The sequence below is a fragment of the Anabrus simplex genome, chromosome 2 (genome assembly GCF_040414725.1).
Source record: "Anabrus simplex isolate iqAnaSimp1 chromosome 2, ASM4041472v1, whole genome shotgun sequence".
Taxonomy (NCBI): domain Eukaryota; kingdom Metazoa; phylum Arthropoda; class Insecta; order Orthoptera; family Tettigoniidae; genus Anabrus; species Anabrus simplex.
This window is the reverse complement of record NC_090266.1, coordinates 974,787,560-974,810,382: the sequence shown is the minus strand read 5'-3', so window position 1 is coordinate 974,810,382 and position 22,823 is coordinate 974,787,560. Positions and strand designations below refer to the sequence as shown.

The window sequence follows — 22,823 nt, the reverse complement described above, 5'->3', positions numbered from 1 at the left end:
ATTTAATGTAAAGCTTTCATTCACTTACCTCACTTTACAGACGCTGGGAACAAAAACTTCCAAACTAATTAAGTGTTTTTCCACAAGAAACGTTGACCCAAATGCTGCAGACTAAATAAATTTATACCTGTGGAGGTAGGAAAAAAACTTTTCAGCATCGGAACAGTTATAAGTTCAACATCTGCCATAAGACTGGACTGTTGGAAAGAAACCTTAAAGATCCTCAAATGACTGCGACTGATTTACTTAATAGACAAGCTCTAAGAGCATATGTATTATCCTTGGAAAACACGTAAGGACTAAGAAAAAATCAGAATGGCCAGAAAATAGGCCTATCTATCTACATTAAACTGTCCATATCTTTGTCAACATTATCTTTCAGAAGTCAGTCTGCAAGTTTGAAAATAAACTGAGTAATGAGACTACACAGGAGGATCAACTCTGCACATTGTTTGGTACTTCTATTTCAGATTCTTCTGAAAATCTTATGCATCAGATTATTAGTTCATAGATGCCTTTATCTAAAAACAGTTTTTGTGGAGCATATTTGTGAAACTTCTGCTTTACTGTACCATATGCTGTTTGAAAATGAATGAGGGAAAATAAGCAAACAATTTTAGCCCAGATTTGTCAGTTCTGTTATTTGCATTTTTAATATGTGGGTTTATAAGCATATGAAGTTGTCTGATAAGATAATACACTACAAACAACTGACATTTATACTAATCACTGCCAACCAAATCGCCTCATTTTAAATTTGCAACATTTTGCTAGTGACGAGATGTGTTTTAGTGTAAGATATTAAATTGTTTGGTGTAATAACAAACTACAGATGATCCAGTTCTGCTCCCACAAAGCGGCATTAGGCCTCTAGTTTCCTGTGTGACAATTACTGGCCTGGACATGATCATTGGTCTGGATTTATTTATTCAGGATCAGCAACAGCATAACGCTGAATTACAAAGATCTGAGCTATGTACCATAGATACTATTAATCTAAAATGAAAGTTATATAAATATTTACGAAGCACAAATATTCATAATAAAAACTGTACAATCCTACATAATAGAAAAACAAAGACTGTCGGCGCTGGTGGGACGGTGAACTGGAAATAAGCATTGTTTTTTGTGAAAATACATTATTTGAGTTTGGAAATGTAAACTGTTTACCTTTTACTTTAAAAAACATCAAGAAAAGAATTTGAACTCTCAAAATTTTCAAAATCATTGATTATGGTATTTCTTAATATGTTTTTTATCATTTTATTTTTTGACAGAATGAACATTGCAAGATGTGAGAATTATTTTTGAAATGATTTTTGTATTCAAATTTTATGTAACTTGAAGAATTTATTGAATGTTATTTTTTTAGTTATTGTATGAAGAAGAAGAATAACTGAAGGTATTATTATGGTATATTCTGTATGTCAGAATTTTAATATTGTGCTTTAAAAGCATGAGGTACATAACTTTTGGAACTGTAGGTGCTGCACGTGGAGAGTTTAGGTGATGCAATTCCTCTAGCTTCAGCAAGTTAGGAAATGACCAGATATGGCCATGCAATTGGATTGGCCAAAAAACGGCCTTTCTAATTGGCGAAAAAACTGGAATCTAGAGGAATTTGGTGTCCCATTGGTTGATTGTGATTTGTCCATTTTCGGCCTTCTGCCGCTTCGAGTGCGGGATGCGATTAGACCGCATCATTTTCCATCCGACCGCTCTAGCCAGTGTTCGCGTTCGGGACCTAGCTCCCCTCGGGAACTTGTACTATCCTCGGCAAGTCCTATTTATATGTTTTTCAATTAGTTTTATTTTCTTTTATTCCTTTTGTGTTTCGGTATTTTCTTGTTTAAAGTAACTTTAAATGATTTAAATTCAACTCGTCTGAGTTTGCCCTAGATTCCCGTTGTCTGTAATTTCAATTCTTTCACCTGCATTTGTTATTGACAACACATTGTAATTCTGTATAATCCTACGATGTTAAACCTTGTGTTTTGATCAATTACTTAAAGTATCTCGATTATGTCTTTATTTTGGTTTACCTAGTGGATCTGTATCTTTGGTTAATTAGAATATAGTTGAGCTAGAGGGTGATTCTTGCAAACCTTTTCTTCCCCATAACGTCATACCTTCCTGCGGACCTCAATAGGGCACCTGCATGTTCCACATTCCTGTCCTTAGTTGTCGTTTATTAGGCCTGTAAGTTTTCCTTTGCATTTGGTTCAATTTTACGTTTAGATTAGTTAACTGTCACATTCCCAACCTTAGGTGTGAAATCACCGCTACTGTGCTATTTTACTATTCTCTATTTTCGTATTTTTATTTTATAATTTCCAAGTTTATTTTCATATAATATATTATTTTTATTAGTTCGTGTAGGCGTAATTATATCTTGAGTGCGGCTACACTGATATCAGAGCGTGTGTTATGGAAGGAGGAAAGGTTGGCAAAAATCTTTCTCGGTTAACTTTTGTAAAATTATTTTAGATCTTAATTTTGAATATGTTCTTAACATGTTTCTTTCATAGGTTGTATTTGTTACGTGTGTATTCTTAATTCCTACTTATTTATTTCATAATTCTTGCTCAAGTTCTACATACCAAGTGTTTTCGTTCCGCGATGTGCAGTCTGTGTTGCTGTGTTTCACCTTGTAATTAACGGCTAGAGGAAATGGTAAATCACTATCCGTAACGAATTTTTTTTTGTTTAATGGTTAATTTTCATTAAATTTTTGTTGGTGGCCGGCCTTCCGCTGACCACGTGTTTGTGGTAAAGTGGTAATATCACAAAGCGTGTGCCATGTTCTAAATTAAGTCCTCGGTGATAAATTTCAATGTGTGGTTGTTAACTTACGATAGTTTCTTTGATCCATGTTAAACATCTGTGTAATTGCTGGTTGTTTTAGACTACGTTGTGAAATTATGCTAAGTGCTGTACTTCCCTGATTGACTTGATGTTATCTCCCGAACAGCTGAATTCCATATGTGTTAAAGGAAGATGATTGCTCGACTTACCCCGAGATTATGAGCGCTCAATTCCATCATATATAATCACTCCTGTCTTAATCTTCTGGTGCTTCTTCCAGACCGTGAGAACTGTAGTGTGAATGGTCAGATTAATAATTTTGTTTTGGTTAATTTTAGCATGATATCTCGTGAAGTTTTCTGAAATTTCTTTTGTCGTAAATTTTCAGCAATAATTTTGAGGTTAAAGTTCATATTTTTCGTCTATTTCTTCGATTGTTGTCTGTTTGCAAATATCGTGATTTGGCAAATTAGTTTCAAAGTTTTGTTTCTTGTTCCCTGTTGTGTTTTATATGGCAGTATTCTACGTGTGTGATCTTCTAAAATGAATTTTTATGTTGTATTTTAGCTCGGTATGTATTTAAATTTCCGGTCATATGGTGTAGTGTTTGGTCTTTTACTGGACTTGGGTTCGTTTCCGAGTAGGTATGGGACTATTTGGACCAATTCCCAGCCAGATACTAAATTCTCCAATCAGATTAGAGAGTACAGGTTCTTTTAATCTGAATGAAAATTTCCTAGTGTCTCTTACTGAGCGTTTCCATCATGTGTCTGTTCCCTTGTCACGTATATTTATTTACCCGTGTGTTCCTATACTTGCTAGGAAGGGTACTACGAGGGCTGTAGGGTGTAACGTGCTCACCATGTTAATAGTCCAGCATCCGCTGAGGTCATTTTGGCAAATTTTGACGGGTTACAGATCCGCATTTGTGCTTGTGACATGTTTGAAATCTGGTGTATCTGATACGAGATTCTTCTGTGATCTTTGGCCCAATATTTAAAAAAAAAAAAAAAAAAAAAAAAAAAAAAAAAATCAAAAATCTCTTTATTTGCAAATGAGGTGTCTACCTCGGTGGCAAATGGTACACTAAAATACATTATTGTCAAGCACTAAATTTTAAATTAACAGGAGACGAAGAAAATTTTCCTAGAATACAATATTATACAATTTAAGCTAATAATTTTTTTTCTATTAAACACACACATCATCCTTAATAAATTTATATTGTTTACAAAATTCTACTTATAATATCTTACAAACATAGTCAACTCATATACAGTACGGTATGTGAAATTACTTCTAATAATACTATACAACTGGTATAAGATTAAAATTAACATTGAATTTATTTACATATTTATATTTTACCCATTTTGGAACCTAAGTAGCATAACGACCTGCTGCGTCTTAACCAGAGCCCCTTTTGCCACCACTTTTCAGAGTTCCTGAAGGGCCTTCACAGCTACCGTAGCGGTCCCAGGGCCCTCGAAGTCCCCACTGTACTTCACCCCTACAGGCAGTCCCCTACTTGGGCTGTCCAAACTCCTTAGACCAGGGGATGGAATTAATTTAATCACACACATTTATTATTTACAATATCCTGCACTGGTCGAATGCCCTCTAACATTTAATTTATTATCTCTGTTGTTGTTTATTCTCTTCTTGAATATCTGTACAGATTTTGGAAAAGGATCAAACACTACCCCTGGTAAACTGTTCCACTCCTTCACGCCCTTCCCAATGAAAGAAAAGTTACCCCAATCGCTTCTGCTAAAATTCCTTCTAATTTTGTACTTGTGGTCAGTTCTACCAATATAATTATTTTCCAACCAAAGCCTCTCACGGATATCTCCCCATGCTTCTTCTCCTGTATAGGCTCTATATAATCCTATAAGTCTACTTTTCTCCCTTCTCTTACTTAAAGTTTCCCACCCAAGTTCCTTTAACATTTCTGATACACTACTCTTTCTCCTGAAATCCCCTGTTACAAACCTTGCTGCTTTCCTCTGCACACCATCCTAGTTCTTTTATTAGGTATTCTTGATGAGGATCCCAAACACTGTTTGCATATTCCAATAATGGACGAACCATACTTAAGTAACATTTTTCTTTTAATTCTTTGTTGCATCCTTTAAGTAGCCTCATTATGACATGTAATGATCTGTATGCTTTCCCAACAACGTCGTCAACATGACCCTTCCAGTGCAAATTACTTTCAAATCTCACACCTAAGTATTTGCACTTGCCATCTTTTGGGATAACTACCTCATCCAAAGTATATTCAAATTCAGTTTTAAAGCTCCTGTTTGTAAAAGTTGTAACAGTTGATTTGGCTCCATTAATCTTCATATTATTTTCTTCAACCCATTCCTGGATACTGTCAAGGTCCCTTTGTAATTCTGAACAATCCTCAATGTTATTTATTTCCCTATAAACAATTATGTCATCTGCATACAATCTTATTTTCGATGTTATATTGTTCCCTAAATCATTTGCGTATATTAAGAAAAGTAACGGGCCGATTATACTACCCTGTGCAATTCAATGTTATTTCGATGTTATATTGTTCCCTAAATCATTTGCGTATATTAAGAAAAGTAACGGGCCGATTATACTACCCTGTGCAATTCCCTTCCAGACTTTCTCTTCCTGTGATATATTATTTCCTACTTTGACTTTCTGAACCCTTGTATTTAGAAATGTTCTTATCCAACGTATAACCCTTACGTCCAATCCTATTCCCTCCAATTTCTTTAATAATATTCCATGTTCCACTCTATCAAAGGCTTTGGAAAGATCTATGGCTATGCAATCTAACTGGCCTCCTGAATCTAACTGATCTGATATGTCCTGCTGAAATCCCACCAGTTGTGCCTCGCAAGAAAATTTCTTTCTAAATCCATACTGGCTCCTCATGAACCAATTTTTATCATCACATATCCCTCTGATGTACTTTGCTATTAAACTCTCCAGTATTTTACAAACTATACTGGTCAGGCTGATTGGTCTGTAGTTCTCTGGTTTCCTTTTATCACCCTTTCCTTTATAAATTGGTATTATTATAGATTCCTTCCATTCCTTTGGTATCACACTATTATTTATGACATAGTCAAAGAGAAGTTTTAAATAAGGCACTATATACCACCCCATTGTCTTTAATACCTCCCCAGTAATTTGATCACTTCCTGCTGCTTTTCCTTGCTGAAGCAGTTGGATTTCTCTGAAAATATCTTCATTTGTGAATGAAAAGCTTCTTGTTTCCCTCTGTGTCTCTCCCTCTCTATCTTCTGTTACGGTTTCCAAGTCCTGACAATCTTCTACTGAATCTCGGAATTCCCTACTAAAGAGGTTTGCTTTCTCAGTATCTGTTAAATAGTGTTCACCCCCTTCTCCCACCATTGTAGGAATTTGGATTCCTTTTCCTTTTTGATTCCTAATATATGAATACAGCTTTTTCCATTTCCCTTTGTGGTCATTACCCTCTTGAAGAATGCCATTCATATAATTCTCTTTTGCTTCCTTTTTCACTCTATTCAGTTCCCTCATTAGTTGTTTTCTAGTTTCTCTATTCTCCCTACATTCTTTGATTTTCCTGTTTACTATTCTACATTTTCTTTTTAATTTTCTTATTTCCCTTGTGTAATAAACAGGGTCTGAGGTCATTTTACCCTTCTTAAAAGGTACAAATCTCTTCTCTCCTTCCCAAATTATTCCTCTAAATTTAGCCCAAAGTGTATCCACATTATTCCCTTCACTTATCCAACAACTGAATTGTGATTTAAGGTAAGTCCCAAATTCATCAACTTCAGTTTTTCTGTACAATTTCTTGTCTTTTGTGACCCTCTTATTAAGCATTTTTGGTACGAGTCCTACATCCATTATTACAGCCTTATGGTCACCTATTCCTTCAATTACCTCAGTTTTATCAACAATTTCCCATGGTTTAACCAAGAATACATCTAGCAAGTTATTGAGACGAGTTGGTTCTTGTACTACTTGTGTAAATCCTCCCTCCCAAATTAACTTATTTGCCAGTTTCTGTTCATGGGCTTCACTTGCAGCTCCATTCCATTCAACTTCAGGCAAGTTTAGATCTCCCCCAATTATTACTGTATCATTATTGTTTTTATGAGTATAATCTATTATTTTCTCAAATATTTCCATATCTCTTTCCTCTCTTCCAGGCCTATATGTTCCTATAATTCCCACCTCCTTCATATTATCACAAACTAATTTTATCCCTAATATTTCATCCCTTTCAGCAGTAAACCATTCATGCGAACAATAAGTTTCCTTCACCAGAATAAATACCCCTCCTCCTTTTTTATCTCCTCGGTCTCTACGATAGACTGTATACCCTTCTGGAAATACTTCTGTATTACCCACCCCTTCTCTCAACCACGATTCCACTCCTATCACCACATCCGTCTCATAAAATTCCATCAATGTACCGAATTTTAATTGTTTATTTACTAGATGGAAAATCATGTCCCTTGTTATTGTAAAAATGATTACTAGGAAGATTTTCTGAAAAGGTTCATTTCAGTGTCATTATGCTGAGCTATTAATTTATGTTAAATTTGTAGTAGGTCTGCAGGTCATCAAGATTTTCGTTTTGGATATTTTAAATTCGTCACTAGTGAAATTTTGGAGGTGTCACGATTTAGCAAAGCCAATCAATTAATTTTCCTGTTTGTTTTGTTTTATTCGATTTTCTCGATGTTAAAATGTCTTGCATTATGGTTTTCGTGTCTTCTAAATTAAATCACTCAGTTCGTAGAGTATGGGATCTTGTGGACTGAGTAAGTTTTCAAAATTGGGTAGCCAGGCTGTATCTGTCCTACTTTTGTAAATAACTGTATGTCTGTCTTGGGTGGCTTGGGAAGGCATTGGTGTGTGTACTGAGACGTAGGGCTTAAGGTGCTGAGAGGCCATTCCTCTCCTGGGAGTATGATATTGGCCCTAAGAGTCTCGTTTTGTGATAAATTCAAGAGTACTTTCTGGTACTACTTGATGTGTCATCGCTTGGGGGTGTGTGTGTTCTTGTGATGGAGTCAGTATTGAGGTCGTGCCTTTTACCATTGGTTAGTAATGCTGATTCAGGGGTCATCGAAATTGTGTCTTGTGTGTGTGTCGGAGGACAGATGGGCTCTGTAGTCTTGTGTGCCGTGCTGTTATCTGGTAATCTCTGGTATGAAGGTGTTACTTGTGCCTTTTTATTCCTTATATCAGTGAGTTGGATTTCTGTATGTGCACTCTTGAATTACTTTCATTGTTTCATGGGGATTTTCTGTTCATCGGTAAAGTAATGTAATTTCAATTTTGTATTCCTGGCTTAATCGCATCTTAATCCGACTGGTGTGACACGTGAAACGTAATGTATTATCTGTGTTTAAATTTTAGTAATGAGTACATGACATGGTATATGAATAGTGACTTACTATCCTCATTGAATTGAATATTGTAGTAAGGTTGCAATCTAACGTAATTAAGTAGTTATTTCTCTGTTTTAAGTTCCCTTGCAACATCATCAATTTTTCCTTTTAATTGTTCTGTTCTTTCTTTTAATGTTGGGAGATTAAGAATGCACACAGTAACTTAATTTAGTAGTTATAAGGGATTTAGTTACAAGCAAAATTTTCCTTTGAATAAAAAGCCGGTCGGCAATCTCCCGGATTTTATAGTTTAATTAGGAATTTTAGTTGTAATAAGGATGGTTATTTGTGACCGTACTAGGTATACTTTAATGTTATGAATTTTGGGGTAAGACTAGAATTTTATTAATGTGCATAATAGGGATTTTTGGTAAAGTTTTGGTACTAGGGTAAACTCCGGCAGATTTACCTTTAGTATTTGAATATTTTCCTAAATTCTGAAATAGCACTTGCCAATGGGGCTGGGGTATCCCAGAACTATGGGAGGGGACCTCCCTAAGGGGTCTTGTTATTTGTTACAAAAAAAACAATAAAAACCCACCCTTGAACTCAGCTAATTCTGGCCGATGGCCTTATCTCTTCAGTTCGACGTTTCTGCTGTGTATGCTTATGTTCCAGCGATGGCAATACCACGGCCCCTTCTCAATATATGGTGTCTGTTTGGAGCCTGCAATGTACCTTTGGCCACTAATATCTGATGGTGGAATGGGAAGGTGTTCCTTATAGCAGCAGTCGGCAGTGCTGCGCCAGCAACCTTCGCCTGTTATGGGCTGGTTCACTAAGCTGGTGGGCTGTGCTGAGGCTGCAAGAGCAAAGGTGGGACTGCAATATTGATGGAGATTGCTGGCATCGGCCGCGGCCAGCGCCTTCATTTGACAGTGATACCGGTAGTTTCCCTCATGTAGACACCATTGGTCTGCACTGGTATTACTTTCTTCATAATTGAGATTGATGTGGGGAGATTATAGTGCATTCTATAGGGTCTACTGATTCAGAGCTCAATTACCACATTTTCCAGTACTTTTTGGGTGTTCGAGGGCGATAATTGCGCATTCAAGAACTTAGTGGGATATCTTGCCGAATCCCTGTTCGAAAGCTCCTTCGTGGTGGTGGGGCTTGTGTGGTCAAAAGATCCTGAGAACTATGCCGGAGGTAGCTTAGCTACTGGTAGGGCCTCTCTTGCCGGACAGGTCGAAGGTGATGATCCAGACTAAAAGGGATACCCTGGTCCAGCAGGTTGGGGGTTGGGCATAGGGTTGACAACTCTATCCCATTAAAAAAAAAAAAAAAAAACTGTTGAGAAGCCTCAAAGAGTAAGAACAAACCGGACGGATAAAATTGAAAAACGACCTAGGCGAGGAAATTGTTATGGATTGGTATTAGCGACTTGGAATGTGAGAAGCCTACTCCAGCTGGGGAATAGCAGAAAAGTAGAAGAGGAACTAAGAAAATATGTTGAAATCGCTGCTCTACAAGAAATTAGATGGCGGGAAATTGAGATGTTCGATTTACAGGATTATACTTTAATCAATAGTGGAAACAGCGAGAACAACTGTGGAACAGGCTTTATGATATCTGAACAACTGAAGCATACATTGATGTCTTACAAGGCAGTAAATGAAAGAATCTGTATCATGAGAATCAGGGGCCGTTTCTTCAATTACACACTTATAAGCGTATATGCACCTACGGAAGAAAAGGAGGATGAACTACAGGATAAGTTTTATGAAGAGCTTGAGAAACAGTACAATGAGGCACCTAGACATGACATTAAAATAGTAATTGGGGACTTCAATGCAAAAGTGGGACAAGAGGAATAATTTAGACCCACAATAGGAGCACAGAGTTTACATTTGGAAAGCAACAATAATGGGTTACGGCTTATTGACTTCGCTACAGCAAAGGATATGGTAATCAGTAGCACTACATTTGCGCACAAGAGAAGTCATAAAGAAAGTTGGGAGGCACCAGATGGGAACACCAAGAATCAAATCGACCACATACTGATCGATAAAAGACATGCATCAGATGTACAGAATGTGTGAACTTATAGAGGTGTGGATATAGATTCAGACCACTATTTGGTGAGAGCTAAATTGTAACAAAAGCTTGTGGTAAGAGTCAGAGGTAAAGCAGAAAGGAGGAAAGGATTTAACCAAGAACAACTTAATGATGATGCAAGGAGGAAGGAGTATGAAAGACAGGTAGAAGAAGGTTTGAAAAACCATAAAAATGCAGTAACAGTGGATGAATCATGGCGGGTGATTAAAGAAGCCATCACAAATGCAGCCCAGGAGGTACTAGGAAAAAGAAAATAAGAAAGAAAGAAAGAAAGAAAGAAAGAAAGAAAGAAAGAAAGAAAGAAAGAAAGAAACAGCCAAAGAAGGATTGGTATGATGAGGAAGTAAAGCTAGCCTTGGAGAAAATAAAGCAGGATGATAAATATGCAACGGGCAACAAGAGCTACTCACCAAACATATGTGGAATGCAGAAGGGAAGCCAAGAATCTTTGTAGAAAAAAGAAAAGAGAAATGGAAAAAGATCTGATAAAAGAGATGCAACAAGATTATGAGCATAAGAGAAGTAGAAAGTTTTACAGAAACGTAAAGCAGAGAAAAAGTGGATTTCAATCAAGAGTAAGCTGCATACAAAATAAGGACGGGCAACTCTTTGGAAAATATCGCCACATAATCTGCATATGCCAATATTTGAATTAGTCTATGATAGGTTCCTTTCAAGATCTGCAGTGATGGTACGCACAGCTGTTTCTAAAGCAATATTGAAGAGGACAGCGGATAGTGGATCTCCTTGCCTCAATATTAGATAGATGGGCAGCATATTTTGAGGAGGTTTTGAATCCAGTTAAAATACAAAATGAAGAATATGAATTAGAATTGCCAAATAGTGAATCTAATGATGGTGAATCTGAGGAATGCAATAGTGAACCACCCACTTTGGAAGAAGTAAAAGGTGTCCTCTTATCGATGAAGAATAATAAGTCACCAGGAAAAGATGGAATAACAGCTCAGTTGCTAAAATATGGTGGAACGGTATTGATACAAACACTGTATAAGTTGATACTGGAAATCTGGCGAACAGAGAAATTACCAGAAGAATGGGAAACAGCTTTGGTGTACCCAATTCTTAAGAAGGGAAATAAATTGAAATGTGAAAATTACAGAGGGATATCTCTGCTTTGCATAGGGTACAAGATCTTTACCATAACAATAGCTAAGCGTCTAACACACAAAACAGAGCAGGATCTTGGAGAATATCAGTGTGGATTTCATGCAAACCGTTCAACAATAGATCATATCTTTACAATGAGGATCATCCTGGAGAGGTGCTATGAATGTAACATACCACTGTATGAACTGTACGTTGATTTTAAACAAGCGTACGATTCAGTGTGAAGAGGAAAACTACTCATCGAAATGAAAGCCCTTGGTTATCCTGGGAAGCTGATTAGGTTGGTAAAAACAGCTTTGAATTTATAGACAAGAAAAGTGTTCCACCGATCAATACTTATTTAATGTGAATGAATTATTACACTAGTACCGGTTTCGGCCTATCATGGCCATCATCAGCTAGTACGTAACATTTATAGTCATTAAACAAAATTACAAAGATGTTACGTTAGATCATCCGGATGTCTAATGAAGAATGGAAGTAAAATACATTGCAGTATTGTTATGTTAAAATATTTGTGATTAAAGGTGGTGGTGATGGTTACAATAAACTAAAACCTATTTAGTATACATGGATATGAGTACATTAAGCACATTAAAACATACAGGCCACAGTATAAAACACTTGAAAAATTATAACACATTAAAACAGTATATATTTTAAAAAGTCTATTAAAATTTGAGTTCATGTTGTGTAGCACTCATTCATCAATCTTCTTGTGGTTTGTTGTGCTAATTTAGTTGTATTAGGTGATCGTCGAGAATGTTCTATGGCTGATATACTTTATATTGATGTGTTGTAAGAATGATTGCTGGTACAAACAGGTGGGAACAATGGCAGGAGGGTACTCTGAATGAGGAGATAAAGGCTAATTTAGGAATGAACTCAATGGATGAAGTTGTACACATAAACCGGCTTCGGTGGTGGGGTCATGTGAGGCGAATGGAGGAGGATAGGTTACCTAGGAGAATAATGGACTCTGTTATGGAGGGTAAGAGAAGTAGAGGGAGACCAAGACGACGATGGTTAGACTCTGTTTCTAACGATTTAAAGATAAGAGGTATAGAACTAAATGAGGCCACAACACTAGTTGCAAATCGAGGATTGTGGCGACGTTTAGTAAATTCTCAGAGGCTTGCAGACTGAACGCTGAAAGGTATAACAGTCTATAATGATAATGAATGGATGAATGGATTAAAATACTAAACTTATATTCATAACAAAGTAGGCCTATTAAAACATTACTTTTATGCTGATTATATCAGTGTCTCACTTTCAGTAAAGAATGTACAATCACAATCTAGGTTATGTTATGAATTTTACGTCCCTTATACCTACTGCGGCATTAGAGACCCTGGGGTGCCAAAATTTTGTAATGAGGGGGATCACCAACGGACAAGTAAATTTACTGACGCAGCTTTCTTGCATTTAAGCACCACCTCCTTTATAACTGGCTTTACGTCGCACCGACACATATAGGTCTTAAGGTGACAATGGGATAGGAAAGAACTAAGAAAACCATGGAAAACCATCTTCAGGGCTGCCGACATTGGGGTTCGAACCCACTATCTACCAAATGCAGGCTGATAGCTACATGACCCAAACTGCATAACCAATCACACACGTGGTAATAAATAATGTGTCAACACTGATGCTTTCACAGCCAGTACTTGTAGACACGATATGGGCTTTTGGACTGATGCCGTATCAAAAAGCAATATGATTAACAGAATTACTTGTAAAGGATATTTTCACACATCATGAAGAATAAATTCCACATTGTTACCACCCTACACCTCTAAGGGAGGAGAGCAGTGTTCATCTATTCTAACCATGGATCTGCCACTGTTCCATCATCAGGTGTTGTGGAAGGGTCATACTAGGGATTTATTTTTTAAACTGCACCAAAACAGATAGGTCTTACGGCAACGACAGTATATGAAAGGAATAGGAGTAGCAAGGAATCATCTGTGGCGTTGATTAAGCTACAGCCCCAGTATCTGCCTGGTGTAAAAAGAGAAACCACATAAAACTACCTTCAGGGCTGCCGACAATGGGGTTCGAATCCACTATCTTCCGCATGCAAGCTGACAGCTACGCGACCCATAACACGCAGCCACCTGCTCGGTACTAGGGAAATGAGGAGTGAGCTATTTCCCATGCATTTCCTCCAAGCCAGAAGGTGCTATTACATATCAGTCTGCCAAACTAAACAACAAATGATCCTACAGCCATACTTGCATACCATTTATCAGTGAGGCTAACTGCATAAGGATTCACTCACACTGCAGTCACTTTTATGTTGTCAAATTTTAAACAAGTCTATGAAAATTAACAAATTTGTTCTAGCCCATATTATACGATAAAAGCATAGTAAAAAAATATAGCTCACCGGAGGTGGATCCGAGAGGGATATCTACTAACACATTTTCTTTTATTTCTTTATGCCTTTCTTTCTTTCTTTCTTTCTTTCTTTCTTAATTTCTTTGTAAGTAAGTGCACAATCATGCCATTATAAATTTCCATTAATGACAGTCAACAGCTAATACATCTAGTGCAACCAGGTTTCAATTTGATGGTGAATAAAACCTTTATAGTTGTTCTACAACACCAGAAATTAACATACATCTGAAGATATTCTGTGCAATTACCTTACAACAAATAACACATTTGCAACTGTTAAACAATGAGGTATTCAAAGTGAAAATGAAACCTCCAAGAGCTAAATATAACCTCGAGGACAATCGAATTCCAGTCTATCTATTTCTTCTTTTTCGTTTCGCCTCATGGCCGAGGCGTCATGACTATCATAATATTCAGCCCTCTAGCCGATGAACCATACTCCGCCATTCTTCCCTATCTAAAGCTTTCAATGTGGTTGCTCTGAGAGAACTCTGTAGGGGCCGTTCATCATGTCAATCCATCGCGTTGGTACTCGTCCTCGCTGTCTGGTTCCCTGAACTTTGCCCTCAACAATCAGCTTTCGAAGACTATCATCTCAGCGCATTATATGTCCAAAGTAGCGTACAATCCGCTGAGAGACCTTACACGATAGACAAACCTTTATCTGATTCATCATCGCTGAGCCAAACCTACTGAACATAAAGAAATGAAATTCTGACAATACATTTATATTGGGGTGTAGGTGCTCACTAAGGAACTATTTTCGGGTATTCCGTCGCTAAGGGGGTGAAAAGGGGTTGAAATTTTTAAATTAGGATATCTATATCTCAAAATCTTTAAAGTTTACAGACGTAAAAATTTGTATTTGGAATCTCCTTTAAAAATAAAGAAACATGTGTTTTTTTGTTTTCACAAAATCCCAATTAAGGGGGATAAAAAAAGGGGGAAAATTGGTCTAAGACCTTTTAAGAGGATACTTATATCTCAAAAACTGATGTTACAGACATGAAAATTGGTATCTGGAATCTCCTTTAAAAATAAAGAAATAGGAATTTTGTTTTTGTTTTTGAAAAATCCAATGAATAGGGGGTGAACAGGAGTGACAAACTGGGTGGAACTTCAAAAAAAATATATCTAGGCCTACACTATATCTCAGACACTTAACATGTTACAGACTTGAAAACTGGTACTTGGAATATCCTGTAAAGGTAAAGAAACATAGATAATTTGTATTCAGAAAATCCACTTAAGGGAAAATGAAAAAATGGGTGAATTTTTAAAACAGGCATTTCTACAGAACATCTCAAAAACTTAACATGTTACAGATGTGAAAATTGGTATTTTTAATCTTTTAAAAATAAAGAAACATGTATTTTTTGTTTTTGGAAGAAACAACATAAGAGGGGGAAGGGTAGAAAGGACTGAAAAGGGGGTTGAATTTTTTTTATTAGGATAGTGATATCTTAAAACCGATGATGTTACAGACGTGAAAATTGGTATTTGGATTCTTCTTTAAAAATAAAGAAATTAGTATTTCTTTTTCTCGGAAAATACACTTAAAAGGGGGGGGGGGAGGAACTGAAAAATGAGTTGAATTCCTTGTATGAGGATGTTTATATCTCAAAAACTAAAGATGCTGCAGAAGTGAAAATTGGTATTTGGAATCTCCTTTCAAAGTAATAAACACGGATTCTTTTGTTTCCGGAAAATCCACTTAAGGGAGTGAAAGAATTGAAAAATTGAATTATTTGTATGAGGGTACTTATATCTAAAAAATCTAAAGATATTACTGGCATTAAAACAGGTAAATGAAATATATTTTAAAAATAAAGAATCGCGCATGTTTGGTGGAAAAGCAACTTGGGAGGGGGGGGGTTAATTTTTTTTCTGAGGATAAAAACTGAAGATGTTACAGTCGTGATAAATGGTATTTAGATGATCCTTTACAAATAAACACGTATTTTTTTGTTTTAGGAAAATTCACTTAAGGGGAAATGTGAAAGGAACAGAAAAATATTCTTTTATGGTTAAACTTATATCTCAAAAGCTGAAGATTACAGGCGTGAAAATTGGAATTCAGAATCTTTTTTTAAAAATAAAGAAAAGCGTACTTTTTGAGGGGGTGTGGTTAACGGGCGGGGGGGGGGGGTTTGAAAAATTAATTGTATTCCTTTTATGAGGATACTTATATCTAAAAAACTAAAGATGTTACAGACTGAAAATTGGTATTTGGAATCTCCTTTAAAAATAAAGAAACTTGTATTTTGAGAGGGGGTGGAAATCAACTTGGGGGAATGGGTGAAAAAGTAGTTCAGTTCTTTTTATGAGGATACATATATCTAAAAAACTGAAGATATTACAGTTGTGATAATTGGTATCTGGAAACTCCTTTATAAATAATCACGTATTTTTTTGTTTTTGGAGAATTCACATAAGTGGGAGAGTAAAAAAATTGAATTATTTTTATGGAGAAACTTATGTCTCAAAAACTGAAGTTACAGACGTGAAAAGTGGTGTATTTGGAATCTCCTTTAAAAATACAGCAAACACGCATTTTTGAGTGGGCAGGGGGAGTGATCAAATAAACGGGTGAGGGTGGGAGCTGCTGAAAAAGGAGTTTAATTCTTTTTAGGAGGATACTTACATCTTAAAAACTGAAAATGTTACAGACATGAAAATTTGTATTTGGAATCTTCCTTCAAAGTAAAGAAATACCTATTCTTTTGTCTTTGGAAAATTCACATACGAGGGACGGCGTGAATGAATTGAAAAATTAGTTGATTTCTTTGTATGAGGATACTTATATCTCAAGAACTAAAGATGTTACAGATGTGAAAACTGATATTTGGAATCTCCTTTAAAAATAAAGAAACACTTTTCTTTTAATGGACTTAAGGGGTTTTGAAAATAAGTAAAGGAGGAGTTGTATTCCGTGGATGAGGATTTTTTAAATGGTATTTTGAGGCATTGACCTATGAAGATCTTTTGCCCCTAATAGTGCATGAGGACACTTATATCTTAAAAACTGAAGCCGTCACAAACGTGATAGTTGGTATTTTGAATTTCCTTTAAAAATAAAGAAACATATTTTTTTCAACTTGAGACAAGACTGTTTCTCACAGGCACAGTTCTGTATCCCATGGTCATCTTAGCCCCAAAAGGCAATACCTCAAATGTTATTTACAAAGAGTTTCTGGGGTAAATGAACCTATTTTTCAGTGAGTTTTTATACTTACGGGATTTTCAGATAATGTCATAATACAGTGCCGAGGAACAATTACATTTATCAAACTACGTAATCGACGTGAGCGAAGCTGCGGTCAACTCCTAGTTAGAATACGAATATATATTTAATAAATAACATAATGAAAAGAGAAAAGTACCCAGCGAATTGGCCGTGCGGTTAGAGGCGCGCAGTTGTGAGCGTGCATCCGGGAGACAGTGGGTTCGAACCCCACGATCGGCAACCCCGGAGATGTTTTCAGTGGTTCTGCATTTTCACACCAGGCAAAGGCTATACCATAATTAAGGCCACGGCCGCTTCCTTCCAACCCTTAGGCCTTTCCTATCCCATCGTCGTCGTAAGACCAATCCACATCAGTAGAACGTAAAACAAACAGCAAAAAGAGAGAGAGACATGTGAGACGCGTCTATACAAATGGGAATATAGAGAGTGGGCAGAGGGGAGGGCAGATTTCTACAACAGGCACAATCAAGTAATGACAGGATAAACCCCAATATATTTATGTTACTGACCACTTAAATAAAATGTAGAAAGCTGCAGTTGTTCCTATAAAGGGCAAAGAGTAAAAGGGTAGTGAAAACCTGAATTTATAATCAAATTTAGAAGTCGCGTAGTGATTTGTGTTTTCATAGTCGGCTATGCTCCAAAATATACTTCGATGTTCATTCTTGCACACAACATAGCAAAATTATGAGTAACCTATTATTTAACTTCAGATGAGATTGGTACAACACCTGATTATCGGAAAACGCCTGGTCCGCTCTATGTACTCCCCAGCCACAGGTCACCGATCAGCGCTCATTGCTCCGCCCACCTCCAGAGCCTTCATTTTGAATCCCCCACGGTTCAAGTGCGGTTCCAGGAATTGTCAGCGAAATTCGTATGAACAAAAGCGAAGCAGCAAGATTCTAAATTCATAAAGTCCTTGAAATCCACGTAAAACGTAAAAAAAAAAAAAGCCAAAAATTATAATTTAAAATAATCCCACATACCATGATCCATAATACACTGACAAGGTAATGAAAGTCAATAAGCGAACAAATAATATTACGTGGCCGGTCGGCTATACGTCCTCGAAACAGACTTGTCCTCTGTTTCTTGGAACTAGTGTTATCTTGCCTCTGTTTTCATGCACATTTATTTACTTATTCTCACGGTACTTCTCTTTCCTCTTATTTAAATCCATAGCCTATGCTTAACTATCTACCAGTACCTAAACATCAGAACTTACATCTCTGATATCCTAAAGTAAGCCCTAAGTCCATCAGGGACAACTTTATTAACTTTAGCTTAAAAATCATAAGCTTGTATAACAAAACGGCAGCGTGTCTGCAAACCTGTACATACATCAATCGATTATTTAATCCGTAAAAGGAATTAGCCGGTCCAGGCAACGATACCATACAAGACCGCTACAAAGACAAATGCTTATCACGTACTGTAGATCACATGTTAACAACCTACTAAATTAACATCAGCATCTAAAACCAGATTGACATTTTTTGCCTACAACTTTCAATGTGCAACCCCACAAACGTTCACAACAGAAGGAAAGGACCCAATTCTACACAGCAAGTAAAAGGGAAGCATTGACAATAAATATCGCAGGATCAATGTCGAAACCCGGCAAGATATCAATATATCGTTGAGAAATCAGCACTGAAAGATCACTAAAATAAAAACTTTACTCCCTAACCTTTAATCATCACTTACCGAACAAAACAAAAAAAAAATCAGTCAACACACCGCCATAATTTGACAGGTCAAACCTAACCAAACTAAGAAGCCGCAATTCTTATTTAAAACTAGAGTCCAAACGATAACGTGTCACGGATCACATATATTCCATGTCAAAACCTAAGTGTTTCTTATTAATGATATTAAAAGTTAAAGCATTCGCATTCTCACGTCAACCCTTCGTCAAACAATACGCAATTAGCAATTGCTGCAACAATAATAACCAACGATCAGATTGAAGATTCCTTGATCTGGATCAAAGAGATTCTTCTTCGTACAAATATTTTGAGCACTACTTGGACCAAAGAGATCTTTGGAGATTGCCCACGGACATATAGTAAATAAACTGGCATCGCCCTATCTCGTAGGACTGGACCTACTGAAGCCGGAAACAAAGCGCCATCGCCATCTTACTTCACTACAGAGCCACTGAAAACATGCATCTTACTGTGGTATGTCCAGTTTTGTTTTATGTTGTTTTTATGCACATTTCGCATTAATGCTTCGGCAAACTACGGTGTGGCAGAATGGTAAATACCCGCGTAGTGCTTGGGTGCGGTTTTTCCTACTTGCGAAGACACGATAAGGAAGGAATAGGAGTTTGAATACAACGGTACACGGCGTACATACGATCATGTAGCCTACTCCTGTTGCATTCTTATTAATGCAATAAAAAATTTACTATTAAAGATACCTAATTCACTTCCTTCCGGTGTGTATTTGTTGGCGTTAGCCCTCTTGTGATGGAGTGCGGCAAAAAATAAAATGGCGTATGGCTTTTAGTGCCGGAAGTGTCCGTGGACAAGTTCAGCTCGCCAGATGCAGGTCTTTCGATTTGATTCCCGTAGGCGACCTGCGCGTCGTGATGAGGATGAAATGATGAAGACACATACTGTACAACTACATGCCAGCTAAATTAACCAATTATGGTTAAAATTCCTGACCCTGCCGGGAATCGAACCCGAGACCCCTGTGACCAAAGTCCAACACGCTAGCCATGGAGCCGGGATGGAGTGCGGCAAGGGCCTAATAATAATAATAATAATAATAATAATAATAATAATAATAATAATAATAATAATAATAATAATAATAATAAATTTGGTCTTTTAAGTAAAGTTTTTGTTCCGGTGGTGTTAGTAATTGAATAACAGTGTTCTCGATCTCTTCTATTCTTTTAAAAATATATTGTAGGGATATCAAAGCTACTGTTAAAATTAGAGTGGAAGGACTGGTAAGCGTGCAGCAATCGAAATTGTTGTTAGGTTTATTATCAGATAATATTATTGAATATATCTCAGGATTTGTGGTAAAGATGTTAGTCAATTATCTACAGGGCAATACTTGCAAGGACGCTATTGTACGAAAAGAAAATCCTTAGCTGGGCTGAGTGGCTCAGACGGTTCAGGAGCTGGCCTTCTGACCCCAACTTGGCAGGTTCGATCCTGGCTCAATCCAATGGTATTTGAAGGTATTCAAATAAGTCAGCCTCGTGTCGGTAGATTTACTGTCACGTAAAAAGAACTGCGGGACAAAATTCCGGTAACTTGGCGTCTCCGAAAACCGTAACAGTAGTTAGTGGGACGTAAAATAAATAACACTAAACATTATTATTAGAAAATCCTTACCCATTCATTTCTTTCAAGAACGGGGGGTAATCTGCATGTTCCTACGAAAGATGTTGTTCATGCGTGCAAACTTACTGAGATGTATTTCGGAGAGAATACAAGTAATCATTTAAGCTCGGTCATGAAAGGAAATATACCTAATGAAGTCACAGCTCAGTTGTATGAAATATTCTTTTGAGGTCTTTTTTTAGGTTGACGTCAGGAAGTGCATACGGTCATAACGACTCACCACGACGGACTCATCTCACTCATACCGACCATGTACAGAAACGGGACAACGGTTTGCCAAACAAACAAACCTGAAAATACGTGTGAATCGTGCTGTAAGGGAGTTGAATGGAAACAGATTCGTTCATAGATTGGTCTAAAACAGGTTGGCTATTTTTAAGCATCTGTAAATTGGTATACCGGTACCAGTGTTTCCTTTCTTAACAGTAAAATAAAGGACCAAATAGATGTAATTAATAAGTGTTGTTGTTATTATTATTTCGACGCGTTTTTAATTACTTTAATTATCTCCTGTCAAATATTCCCGTTATGGCTATTATTTTACATTAATGCGTTGGGGTAGTATAATGACGTAAGATGGCCACAGCCGCATGCTTCCGGTTTCAGAATCCTGCTGTTCATTGCCAGTCTATATGTCTGTGAGTTTGCCCCAGGGCACAGACAAATAGTAAATATACGTCACCGGGCGAGTAGAGGCGCGCGGCGGTGAGCTTGCATCCGGGAGATAGTAGGTTCGAATCCCACTATCGCCAGCCCTGAAAATGGTTTTCCGTGGTTTCCCATTTTCACACCAGGCAAATGCTGGGGCTGTACCTTAATTAAGGCCACGGCCGCTTCCTTCCAACTCCTTGTCCTTTCCCATCCCATCGTCGCCATAAGACCTATCTGTGTCGTTGCGACGTAAAGCCCCTAGCAAAAAAAAAATATACGTCACCACAGATCCACTGTATATATATATATGTTACTGAGTTACGTGGAGTTTTGGTTTATATTCTTTTTACGCACATTTCACTTTTATTTTCGGAAAACTACTGTGTGGTACGATGGTGAATACCGGCGTAGCGTTTGGGTGTGGTTTTTTCTTATTCACGAAGAAAGAAGAACGAAGGAGCACGAGTTTAAAATGCCCTGGTAATTGGCTCCCATATGCCCATGAACACTTGTTGTCTGGTTATTAATGATATTCAATTTACTATTAAAGATGCATAATTACGTAGGAGACAGAGATGACATCCTTCCGATGTATATCTGTTGGCGCTGGCCTCCTTGTGATGGACTGCGGAATAATAATAATAATAATAATAATAATAATAATAATAATAATAATAATAATAATAATAATAATAATGTTACTGCAACATTTGGTTATAGGTTGAGTTTTTGTTTTTGTCATATTAGTAATTAAATAATAGTGGTCTTGTTATCTTCTATTCTTTAAGGATATGTTGTAAGGATGTCAAAATTACTGTTAAAATTAATAGTTATCATGTTATTTGGCTTTACGTCCGGCTAACTACTTTAACGGTTTTCGGACACGCCGAGGTACCGGAATTTTGTCCCGCAGGAGTTCTTTTACGAGCCAGTAAATCTACCGACACGAGGCTGACGTATATTAGCACCTTCAAATACCACCGGGCTGAGCCAGGATCGAACCTGCCAAGTTGGGGTCAGAAGACTTGCGCCTCAGCCGTCTGGGCCACACAGTCCGGGCTGTTAAAAATTAGAGTGGAATGATTACTGAGCTTGCATAAATCGATGTGTTAGGTTGATTATCACAGATTATTACGAAATAATATTCAATATTTCTCAGGATTTGTGGTAAATATGTTAGTCAATCCTCTACAATGTGATAGTTGCAAGGAAGCAGCTGTACAAAAAGAAAATACTTATCCATTCATTTATTTGATGAATTGCGGTAATATCTATACACCTACGAATGATATTGTTAGTAGATAGGTTTTAAAGGTTCCAGACGACCTCTGCCACTGCGCAAGCGCTCGGTCCAGCTCCCCCGCCGGGGACCCCTGCAAAGCCACTGATCTTGGCAAGACCATGCGTGTGCGGAATGTTAACTACACCGGGTCTTTATGTAAGAGGCAATTATTACTTGAATGTTATTGCGGGCAAGGTGCAGTGCCCATGGGGGGACTGGATATGCTGTAAAGTTCACTTCATGGTGAAAGGTGAACAGGATGTTAGTTTATGTCAGGAACAACTTCTTCTTTACTGAAGGCCCCTACTGTGGGTGAGGGAAAAATAAGGAGTGTTACAGTGCAGGTGTCTGTAGGCAAGATCTGCTTTACAGCTTGTTGAACGTTATCTACCCGCGAAAAGTGAACAGGATGTTTATGGCAAGTTGTAATTTTGAGTGAA

At 37.2% G+C, this 22,823-nt stretch overlaps 1 protein-coding gene across 3 annotated transcripts in view; it reads right to left on the bottom strand.

Moving 5' to 3' along the window:
- The window catches only part of LOC136863230 (E3 ubiquitin-protein ligase RNF34), a 349,689-nt gene extending 330,646 nt beyond the window's left edge, over positions 1-19,043 (bottom strand). For 2 of the 3 annotated variants that reach the window (XM_067139600.2, XM_067139602.2), the window contains exon 1: positions 29-128. The gene's annotated coding sequence lies outside the window, so the exon portion shown is untranslated. Of the gene's footprint in view, positions 1-28; positions 129-18,789 lie in introns of those variants that run through there. The other variant, XM_068226351.1, reaches the window with a different exon arrangement.
- Positions 19,044-22,823: the final 3,780 nt, after the last annotated feature.